The sequence below is a fragment of the Schistocerca cancellata genome, chromosome 6 (genome assembly GCF_023864275.1).
Source record: "Schistocerca cancellata isolate TAMUIC-IGC-003103 chromosome 6, iqSchCanc2.1, whole genome shotgun sequence".
NCBI lineage: Eukaryota > Metazoa > Arthropoda > Insecta > Orthoptera > Acrididae > Schistocerca > Schistocerca cancellata.
Genome location: NC_064631.1, coordinates 588394224 through 588406967, shown reverse-complemented (window position 1 = coordinate 588406967; position 12744 = coordinate 588394224).

The window sequence follows — 12744 nt, the reverse complement described above, 5'->3', positions numbered from 1 at the left end:
GGTGCATTGGCAGAGAGAAGCACACAGTGAGGTTGAGGGGATGTGAATTGGGAGAAGGTGATTGGACAGAGGGGACAGAAATTGCTGGATGGATGGTGTGGTGACAGTAGTTATCGTAGGTTTAGGCCAGGATAATTTTGGGAGCAGGAACTGTGTTGTAAGGATAAATTCCATCTGCACAGTTCAGAAAAGATGGTGGTGGATAGGAGGATGCAGATGGCCCAAGGTGTCAAGCAGCCATTGAAATCAAGCAGTGTCAAACAGCCATTTGAACCAGGCTCATTATGTTCAGCTGTAGTTGTCTCTCAGGATGTTCCACTGTGCTCTTAGGCACAATTTGGAGGCAGCAACCATTGTCCATCAGTATGAATAACACTGCCAAACTGTGGCCAAGAGCAAGTGGCACAACATGCAGCTGAACATAACATGCTTGATTTCAGTGGCTGCTTGACAACCTGGACCATCTTGATCCTCCCCTCCGCCACCAGGTTTTCTGAAGTGCACACATGGGAATTATGCTTACAGCACGTTCACAGCTCTCGAAATTATCATGGACTCAACCTATGATAACATACGGTCGCCAACCCTCCACCCAACAGTTTCTGCCCCCTATCGCCTCCAACCAACTCATATTCCCCCTTCATTGCACGCCACTGCCAGTTCCCCCATCAATCTTTTCCACTTTTTGCTCCCATTCCCAGCCCCATTCCCCACAGCCTCCCAACACTGCATCTGCCAGTCTTCTCCTGCCGCCTTCTAGACCGTGCGTGCTCCACAGATATCACTCTTTTCTCCTCCCACCTGTACCCTGTGCTATCCCTCTCCCTTTCATGCCCCACTCAAGACTGCTGCTTTCATTCAACACAACAGTTGCAGTTGGGCCAGAGTGATAGGAAATAATGGTCATGTGTGTGTGTTAGGTATGCCTGCTTGTGTGAATGTGTTTGTGTTTTCCTTTCACTTCTGAACAATGCTCTGGAGGATGCTCATTGTGTAACAGTCTTTTTGTTATTCCTGTCTGCAACTCAATGTTTCATGTTTGTGGCGAATCGCAATCTGGCCTTTGTTGATATTTTTAGTTGTGGTTGAACTCACTTTGTTTACCATCAGCCAATTACACACAGGTAATTGTTAAGGTCTGGTAAGATATTAAATGCCCACAACCAAGATGTATGCAATTCCTCTCTCTCTCTCCTCTCAACCCCTCCCCCCCTTTTCCCTTCCTCCACTCCCTTCCATACGCCAGGGGGAACTACTCTCCGAAGAATGATATATATTCATTAGTGAGAAGGGAAGTAATTTCAACAAACATAAAGGGGGTTATGTATGAAACAGGACTCTTCGTATTCTAAATTTTATTTATTCATTTGGCACAGCCTAGACAGAGGATGGGTGGAATGAATATTGATTTAGTTCCTGAGGGTTGCTTTCAGTCTGCAAAGAATAGTTTTATTACTCATGAGGAGTCGGTCTCTATAGCTTAGTTCATTGATAATTTTTAACTACCTGTCTCAGTTGTTTGAAATGTGTAGTTGTGAAGTCTCACATCCATTACTGTAAAGTGTCAGTTTTATTTAATTCATTTTAATATTCAGTAATGTTTGATAAGTTCTATAGAAATGTTCCTGTAGAAGAAAGGGTATTTTGAAGTTCCATGACATACTTGTATTTTAGAGTTTCAAAGTACATTCTGTAATTACTTTCAGCAAAGCTATGCATATAACCCATAAAATATTTTATACTAAATCAGTTACTATATATTGTCTGTATTCTTCTCTGACTCGCATTTAATAAGTATTTAATGTTATTTACTGTTGTCAAAAAAAATAATGCTCTTAACTGCCCCTTCATGCTTAATATTTTAATTTATAGACAAAGTGAATGCACCGATTAGAGCTCTTACAGTAACTTTTTATAGATATTTTGTATTTCACATGAGCTTGACAATATGTACTTTAATTATACAGCATCATTGCACAGTTTTTAACATGTATGCAAAGGTAAATTAGGATGCATATTAAAAATAATACTGGATACAAATAAAAATAACCAATCTGATGAAGTTCTACTTAAAAACTCGTATTTAGGAGACAGTAATACTTAATTTCTGCTGCAAGTGAATTTGTGCTCCAAGTGAATGATAGAGATTATTGCCTGCAATGTAAACATAGTTTTTATGACTATTACACAGTGTTATTCACCATTTTCATCCACTCAATAAAACAACAGTTAAAGTTAAAACCTAAAATATGTTGTTTAACATAAAGGAAAATGTGATAATGGTGCTTGAAAAATTTTCCTTTTGTTACATTAAATAGTTCTATTTCTGGTGGTTAATTTTTTGCAATTTTAATCATGATGTAAATATTTAATATTGAATCAAACTGGGCTTTGAATTTAAAGAACTCGAAAGGGCTGCCTGACTGTGTTGATATTTCCAATGAAATAATATTTTTTTAATAAAACTTTCTTTCTGATATGGTTGTGAATAAGGATAAAGAGGTTGTGCCATAATCAAATGGATGTGCTATGCTGAGTTGTTTCCAGTTGTGGCACCGTATTTTTATATTTGTTTTATACATAAAAAAAGAAAATACTTAATTTCTCTGGAGCAACCACACAAAATTCTTGATTCATGGCAATATTCCCATGTAATAAATGCAATTGGCAGATGAAAAACCTTATATTTTGTGCTTCTCAATTTTGGTTGTGTATTGACAGTTGTTATTTGAACTCACAATATAATTGTTGCTTAATTGTATTTCAGTAACAGTGACATTTATTGTACATATGAATATCATGTTTTGAATATCAGTATATTAAAAAAATATTTTAGTGAATTTGTGTTGATTTTTATCTGTTTCCTTCCAGTGACTCACATGATGAGAAACTCCAATTGCACTTTCATTTAATTTGCACAATGTACTTGTAATGTTATTTGTTTCATTTTCCCCCTTTCATTGTTTCAATTTTGTAGTGTAGATTACTTATCTCTTCCATCCTCTGTATTTTGCGATTTTTTAAAAAAGTAAAATGAAAATCAGGCATATGAATTTCCACGAAGTCATTAACATAATTTGCCTCCTATATATTTGTAGTGTCTCAAACTGAAATGGCACAATATTAAACTGAACATTGTTCTGCAATGTAAAGTAGTAATGAACCATCTAATGAAGAAAAGATGGATTGCACTAATGTAGGTAACAGTAGTGAGTAGAGACTGTTACAGACAACTGCGTTTGAGGAGTTTGATGGACTACAGGCATAAGTACTGATCCAATTCCTCATTGTTTGAGTTACCCGTCTTGAAAATTTCACCTTGATATCTTTCATTCAGGCTGAGAAATCGCTTTCAGAAGGTGGTGCAAGACACTAAACGTCAGCTTCTGTGCAGCCAATTTGTTACCGATTGCTACAGTTTGCTGGTAGTGAAAGTATTGCTGCAAATTGTGTTAGAAAGTGAGTGAAATAGTGGGGGGGGGGGGGGGGGGGGAATCCTGTTATTCGTTGCTGTCAAAGGGAGTGTAGTGCAGGAGTGGCTTCTGATGTCCAGGAAACTGTTTCATCTGTTTTTATATTTCAAGTGGTAAAGCCCAACGGGATGGATTTCTACCAAAAAAGAAGAGATAGTCAAGGCACCCATTGCACTAACAGAGAAAATATGGGGGTTTATTCATTGCCTGACTAGGGTTGTAAACTTTCTATGTGCAGACACTTTTTTTAAACTGTACTCAACCTATCAGAAAAGTATTTGAGAACTGTCCAGAAGAAGGTTGTTCAAGGAGAGGAAAGAAGGTATGAAAATAGGCCCCATAAAATAAAAGATAATATTTGGGAGTTTATAAACGAGTCATTTTTGAACATTCCTTAGCCAGATTCACATTGTTATGCATCTAAATCAGAATTTGAATGTCACCTTATTGTATTCACTCTTTGAAGAGTTCTACCAGTTAAGTATGAATGAAAGATGAATATGAAATACCCTGCAAATTTGAAGTTTTTTAAAACATAGAATTATGAATTCAAGCGACCAGGCTGTGATGTGAATTTTGCTGTGAAGTGACTACAAGGCTTAATTTGGTAGAAAATAATGAGTTTAAAGATAAGTTACAGTTTCAGAAAAGGTTGCTGAGGCTTATTAAAAAGAAAAAAAGGATATCATGTGATTAACACAAAGTTCTGCAAAAGACTCCTTTGATTGTAGATTTTCGGTATATGTTGTCATAATGAATGTTCAAGTGCTTTGTACTATTTCATGGAATTTGAGGCTACAAAGGCTCCTAACTCTGTCTGATTATTCCTCCATAACTTCATGTTCAAGAGTGACTAAATGTTGAGAAAATAATTCTCTCTCTTGGTGTAGCAGGATGCCAACACAAAAATTTTGTTATGACTGTCTTCTGCACTTGGCTAGCAAAGACAGAAAGTATTACAGTAAAACACATATTCATAGTGCGTGGCCACTTATAGTCAGTGTGACAAATTTCGGCATTTATAGAAAAAAGTTAAAGAAAATAGAAAACGTCTATGCGCAAGAAGTTCTTCAGCAGTGCAGGGAGAAATCTCAACCATTCCAAGTATGTGTTGGAAGTGTGATTATTAAAGACTGCAAGACAAATTTAATGGACTTTTTCTTTCCAAAGCTAAAGGAGAAATATCCCTTTCAACTCCAGTCTTACATAAGAATGCAGTTTGGTAGAGATGGTAAAATTGGTGCATCAAACACATATTTCAAGATTTTCAGGCCATTTTTATTCACAAAGAAATCAGACATCTGCCTAAAGACATTTCTTTCTTTGGAAAAATTGAGAAACCATCTATAGCAGCAGCAAAGTTGAAAGACATTCAGAACCTGTTGCGTTTTCTTCCTAATACAGTGAAAGCCAGGTATGAAGGACTTACAGAGAGTATAAATGCTAACCAAACAGCTGATTCTGATGGCTGAGGTACATGACCTGGAGTGGAAACAAAAAGAGGAATAAACTTATGTGATGTGGGAAGAAACCTGTACAATTTATTTGTAGTGTGATATATTATGTATTTTATAATCCTTAAGTAATTTCTAGTTCAGATAATACAGGGGGTATCAAGAAGAACCATCCAGTTTTAAAAACAATTATAAATACTATGTTATTTGTGATACGTGCATGAACAACATACTGTTGAAAAAAGCAAACTCTTCAGTTTTGCATGGTTCCTGCTAGGTAGCAGCCCACTTCAGTTCTAGTAACAGTGGTGTCAGAACAACAGAAAGCATTTTGTGTTTTACATTTTGCGCAGTGCAAGTCAGTAATAATTGTTCAGCATGACTTTCATACTAGGTAATTTGTAATTTATTTGTATGAAACATATAATTACATGCATAGCAGTTGGTAGTTCAATACAACAGTATACAATCTAATTTTACTTTATAATAGGAACTTCAGAATGTAGTCCAAATTATTTGACATAATAATACTTTAGATTTCAGTTTCTACAGTAGGCTCAATGAGCCACAATTTTAGATGTTTTTTGAATCTCTCTCTAGTTATTTCCTTCAGTTCATTTGGCAGTGCATTGAAGTATTTTGCTCCATTAATATATGGGCTGTTTGCTGTTTTTTTCAGTTTTCTGTGTATCTTATGGTAATTTTGTACTTGTTTAGTATTGTGATCATGAATTTCTGCATTACAACATATATATTTCTTATCTTCTACAGTTAATACTATTGTTTCAAACATATACATAGAATAGATAGTCAGAATTTTAAATTCTATAAACAATCCCTTACATGATGATCTAGCATCTTTTTTGCCTAATATTCTCGAGGCTCTTTTCTGGAGTTAAAATACTCGGTCTACATGAGTTTTGGAAGCCCCTCCCCACAATGAAAGACCATATGCTAGAAATGGATGTATTAAACCAAAATACATCATCCTCATTGTTTGGGTATTGACGTATGGAGCTATTCTTCTTAAATCATATAGGCTATATGACAGCCTTGCACATACGTTGTCAGTTTCTTGTGTCCATAGTAGTTTGCTATCTATGCATATACCTAGTAATGTACACTTATTGCAGATTTTCCCTAAAATATTACTATCTTGAGAATCAATACAAGTTTGCAAATCACCAACATTGTAGGGGATTATATTTGTTTTTTTGTAAGTTGACTTTTAGATTGGCATTTTCAAAATTTTCCTTTGCAATATCTATAAATTTTTTACCTCTATGCCGAGATTAAGAATATCATTTCCCCAACAAAGGCCTGAAGTGTCATCTGCATACATTGTAATGAAGGTATCATTTTTTACTGTCTTCGGGAAGTCATTAACATAACATATAAAAAGCAAGGGACCAATTATCAATCCCTGAGGCACACCAAATTTAACATTCCTGACCCTTGATGTATAACTTTTTAATGTTTCTCCATTATTGTGTGAGATTGAGGTACACTGTCTTATGTTTTTTAAATATGATGTGATGAGGTGCAATAGTTTTCCACTTATGCTATCTCTGTCCAGTTTTGACAGAAGTACATTATGATCAACCCCAACAAAAGCCTTTGATAGGTGTAGGAAAACTCCAGCTACTTGCATGCCTCCATCAATTTTGTCAAGAGCTTTCAGCATAAATTGAAATGTTGCAGTCACGGTGCTTTGACCACTTCTGAAACCAAGCTGAAAATCTCCCAGGATGTTGTGTTTATTGTAATGCTCTAACATATATTTCAGAGGGGTGGGGTGGGGAGGGGGGGGGGGGGGGAACTTTTCGAGCTTCCCGTTCATCGAAAAACAAAGTTCATTGTATATGTTTATTAGTTTTAGAAATATAGACGTGCCAAATCAGATGATTGATTTTGATACACCCTGTACTTTAGTGAAAAATAAAGCAACATTTCAACTAAAACATTATTTGTTAAGACTTCCTTGGTTTGATGGAGAAAAGACATAACCTGTTCATCAGATTTTGGGTTGTATATTGTAAATAAAATGAGTATCATCAGTTGTTACCAATGATTTGTCATACTAAAGGTATTTTCTAATTCCATATAACAAGTTAAGAAATGATTATTTGTTTTCAGTAAGATAATACACACTCGAATATTAAATGCACTTCTGCCAGGAATGAACTTTTTTGACTTATGCCTTTATTCCCTCAAACTCCTCATTTAATATGTTGTTAAGTACACAGTTCGTATTTGTGATAGATAAAATCACCATCACCAACTCCACAGACTGATGGTACCCAATCACTTTACCATGCTGCAAGTGTATGAGCTCCAAAGAAGAGCTGGTTGGAGGTTCTGTATAAAGTGTTCTGGCACAGTCCTTATGACACCGCATGTGTATTTGGAAGGAGCAGAATTCAAAACCTCATTGAGCTACTCAAACTTAAGTTTATCAATTTGAGGCACTTGCCGGAATGATTCTTCCAACACTACCATTGTTGGTTTCCTTCCCAAACCCTGTCCATATGAATGGCTGCTGTGGCACTTGCTCTAGGGACCTCGAGATCAAAAAGTGAAACTTACCCTTTCTTGCTTTCATGGTGTGGCGTGCTCTGCTGTTGTGACTGCACTCTTTGTTCTGTGTTTTATACAGAAGCAAACAACACTAACACAGTGTTCTTGAGTGGTGTCTGTCATCTGATGTTTAAAACGTAGCTTACCCTCATTGAGTCAAAGAAATAAAATTTTAAATTATCATGCCATTAATCGATGTACAGTGAACAGAATAGTATGCTAATATACTTACAGGACCCATCAGCCATGTAAAACACAAAAAGGATAAATTTCAGTTTTTGCTAGCTCATGACTAAACTAAAATGGAAGTGTTGTTACATTCAGTATAGTTCAAGGGTAAATGCAAGGCCTTAGAAGCATGTGTGACTGTGCAAAAAGGTGGATGTTGCCTTAAGGAAAATTAAAAAGAGACCTATGGAGAAAATAGAAGCAGCTGTACGAGTATCAAGAGCTCATAAGCCAAACCAGGAGTAGGCAAAGAAGGGAAGACTGAAACCTGGAAGGAAGATACAGAAGGGCTAGACAAGGGAAATGAACTTGAAGACAAGATATTATAAGACCATCTGCCATGACATACTAAGTGAAGCCTATGCTATCGTGTAAGTTGGAGCAGGAATTCGCTGGCTCTCAGCTGCAGCCCAGCTCACATATCATAATGAGAAATCTTCAGAATGTGCCTCAGAATATAACTTCCCTAGAATTAAAATGATTAAGTAAATAAAAAGTCCGGCATGTCATGATGGGAACCGTTACAGTAAGTTGGTCTCCTTGGTTGGCTCCATAAATGTGTCCAGAGAACTGTCATTCATTTTGTGATGGTGTCCAACTTCCTTTCCTTTCTATACAGGTATACAGTTCTTTGTTTTCTAATCTCTCATACAGACCATCTCCTGTGCTTAGAGATCCAAAATCTTCCTAACAATCTTTTGTTCCACAATCTCTGACCTCTTAAGTAATTATATTCTTATGAGGTTCAGGCTTCCTGCTGCACATAGGCTTTATCAGCGTCTGGTAATGCCTTAATTTTTCCATCGATCAAAAGATTCTTTCTTATTATTGAATAGCATCTACATTATAGTATTTTTTTATTATAGCTCTAATAATGTTATACTAAGGCAAGCTGTTACAGCTTAGCAATAATTATCTTATGTGGTTGGAAATAAACTGAAATGATAATATTTATAAACAAAACAAAAATGAAAGTGATAAGTAACTTTTAGGACCTTTCACTATGTGGCATTCTATTGCTGCCCTTCAATGTGTGGCTATCTTGCTGTACCTCTAGTCCTGCTGCATTGTGTGGGAAAATCTTGTACATCTACAGTTTCAGTAGGTATTATCACCAAACTGTACTGCTTATACAGGATATTTTGAAAAATACTGTCCAAAACCTTTCAGGAAGTAATACTGGTCAACATTACACAAAATGTGCTATAGGTTGAATTTAAATTGGTTATAGTGAGATAGATGTACTGACCGATCTTGGATCATATGAAGGCAATGATACCGCACCAAAGACATAAAAAACAAAAGTCCACTGCTACATAGCCATGCGAAAATGTTTAAATGTCAATGTTTATAAGAACCACACCAAAGACATAAAAAACAAAAATCCACTGCCACATAGCTATGCAAAAATGTTTGAATGTCAACATTTATAAGTAATTACGATGACGATTATGGACTTCTCAAAAACTATAGACAATTAATTGTATTTTATTTATGAAATTTATGTTCCAAAGATTGTTTTGTATAAATAGATCGATATATTATAGTAATTTCTTTGCTGCATGTTAGAGGTAAATCTTTGTTCTTTTGTGCAGATTGTTGTACGAGTGTGAAGTGTGAGGATGGAGAACAAGTTATGTGTGTTTTATTGATTTGTAGCGTGAAGTGAAACAACTGAAAATATATGCATAATTCTGCAGAAAGTCCACTAGAATTCATATTAGTATTGAAACATCAACCTGATCATCCCCTAGGTGATTACAGAAAGATAAACCACAGAGAAAGGAAATGTATAATGAGCCATCACTATACAACAAAGATGAGTATTTTTATTGTTAACAGAACTGGTTATTTAAATTTGACTGTTTTGTGGCGGGGTTCATAGCGACAAACACTTTGCTGTAGAAACGGCTTACGAAGTCACCACCACACTTTTAATAGCGGGCCGACCGGTCCGCTGGAACAGTGAACAGAAAGATGAAAACCCAAACACTCTGATTAAATAAAAGCCGGTACTTATCTTTATTAACGAAGATACTGAAACACAGTAGTGAACTCCGTGTCTACAGAAATCTGTCTAGTTCGAGTCGGAGCGGCTAGGTCAGCATCGGCTGACGACAAACAACAACTCTGCTGCGATGAACACACAACTGACTAGCAAGTACACAAATCGGTGGCGAGTATACAACTGAGCGGCGAATACAGAACTGTCCTAGCGCTCGCGACTCCAGCGCTTAAGAAGCCAGAAGCCAGCGGTGGCACGCGCAGACTTGCGGCGATTTCCTGTATCGCTGGCGCTGCTTATGCGGACGGCGTCCGGACTTTGATGCTGCCAACCTTTTGGCAGCAGGCTCAGTTGGCATTACTGGCTAGGATATAACAGACTGCCCCTGTCACTTTTTGCAGTGTGCCACAATCTCAGTGTGGTAAGTGCTGTGAAAATGTGATCGGCCGCCCTAGTTACTAACTTACTCCGAACATTAATAAACCAACCTTGGGCAAGAAGGGGGTGGGACGATCAGAGCATGGGGACTCGTCCGGGATTTTCTAAATGTGAATACTGTACTGGAGTATTTTCCTTGTTGCAGAATAAAAGATATTGTGAAAATTTTAAATGAACTATCGGGCAGATATGGACCACAGCTACAAAACAGCAACAATAGCAGCAAAAAAAGAGTTCACCAACAAGGAGAAGAAAAGGATGGAAAAAATAAAAAGTGAGGTGAACAATTAACAATGTCACTATCCAACAACAAATTTAGGTACTGGAAATATTTTATTTATTTATATTTTTGGTGAAGTGTTTTGTTGTATAATTATTAACAATGACAGTCATTGAAGTCATTGAACAAAAGGGAATAATACATACTTGGCAGAGTAATATAGTGAAACAAGAATTGGAAAATGACAGCGACAATCTGGTACAACAGGATAAACTAATGGATTAATTAAAATGAGATGATGCTAATGATATAAGTACCTTGCTGTTATTGTTAATCAAAATGAGCAATGATTATAAGAATCAGTTCACAGAAATTGGTCGTTCAATAGGAGGTTCTTTGATTGTATCTGTAAAAATACAGCTCAATTAAATGATATTGATCAAAAAATTGAGAGGTTTGATGGTCAAGTAGAGTCTGTGGACTCCAAAATGGAAGAAATTGAACTTAAATTAAATAATGAAGTTAAAAATGTCAAAGATGAGATCAGTGAAGTTAGGAAAAAAAAAACATTGCTTTTGAAAAAGTGCATGAGGAAATATGAACTGCCGACAAAAATGTAAATAGTCAAATTTTGACTTTGGAAACTAATGTTGACACCAAACTGGCACTTGTTGAAAGCAGTTTTGTTGAACAGGTGAAAACAGTAGACAGAAAACTCAAACAAAATGTAAAATTAAGTAACAGCAAAACTAGCACCCTAGAAAGTAGTGTTTCTGTTTTGTGTAAAAAAGTTGAAGAACTGGCTAATGATGCAGTTAATCGAAATCTTGTTAACAATGTTGGTACCATGTTTTGCAACAGTCCAGTGAAAAATTTTTCAGATGAAGGTAATTTACATCCTGTAGGTTTTCTGCAACATTGCAAAGCTAACTTTGTGTCTAATATGACTGATATTACAAAAATCAAGTTTGTTAAGAAGTTTCTGGTAGGTGAAGCATTAAGCTGGGCAATTCAGTATACTAATTATGGCACAACCTATATAGATTTTGAGAAAGGATTTTTAGGTAAATTTTGGTCAGAGACTGAACAAGCAAGAATAAAAAGCAAATTTCTCAATGGACCAAATTACAGGGAAGGGTGTATTAGTACAAAATAATTTTGCAAAAATCATCTTAAAAAATTAGTGCATTTGAGCAAATCATTTGCTGAAGTCACCCAGATTGATGCTTTAAAAAGGAGAATACTCGCTGATGTACAGTGGGAACTAGTCTATGGGCCAGATGATACAGTAGACTAGTTTTTGAAATACGTAGATAAATTAGATAGAGTTTTGGGGGAAAAAAAACCACGGAAATACAACTGCAATAGACACACACATTTTGAGAGAGTTAGTAATCAAAATTGGCACAGTAATTATCTCAACAGGAGAGAACATAGTGATCGCAATGGTGACAATTATCATCAGAAGGAACATAATAGAGTATATGGTAACAATTTTCAAATTGGAGATCAAGATGGCAACAGTTGGAACAGAAATTGGAAAAGAGATATTAATAGAAACACAAGGAAGCGGAATGGGATATTAATTCAGGAAAAAAAAGTAGCTTGGCCCCCATTGTCGGCCTGCAAGTGAAGGGCTCATGAAACAAATAACAAATGGACCAGAAATTATACAAATACTGACACACAAGAAAAACACTCCAGTGAAGCAATCAGTAGCTATCTTAAAGATGTGTACTATCCTGTTAATGTGATATCTGTCTAGAAAGAAAAATGTTATCCAGGTAAGGCAAAATATGCAAAGAAGGTAAGTTAGCTCACAGAAATTGAAAAAGAGGGTACAGGAGAAATTAATTTATCAGAATTCTATACCTGGTAGAGACTTGCCGTTTGTCAAATACTGAAGTAACTGAGTTTTATGATGGGTTTGGAATTGAGAAAATAATGGAAGAACCAGGTAAGAAAAAAGTGAATTCCGTATTAATGAACAGCAACTTAATTGAAATTGGGTACTTAAACAGTAATGAAGTGGGGAATTGTGATGATGGTAATTTGTGTGATGATGCTAATGATGTTTATGGTATTTTTGAATATAATAAATTGAAGGTAAGTGACGATGAGAATAGTAATGAGGAAGAAAAGTATTTTGTTTCTTTTAAAGAAGCATTGGAAGCATTAGGTATTAGTAAGGAAATGTGCAATAGTAGCTGTGATGCTGTGGAGATACCCAAAGACACTGTTAAAAGATTAAGGGACATTAACAACAGTATCACAGCAAACAATTCTCTTGATTTAAGCACTAGTAAGGAGGTATGTATAGATGATCATACTCATTCAGTTGCCAGTTAT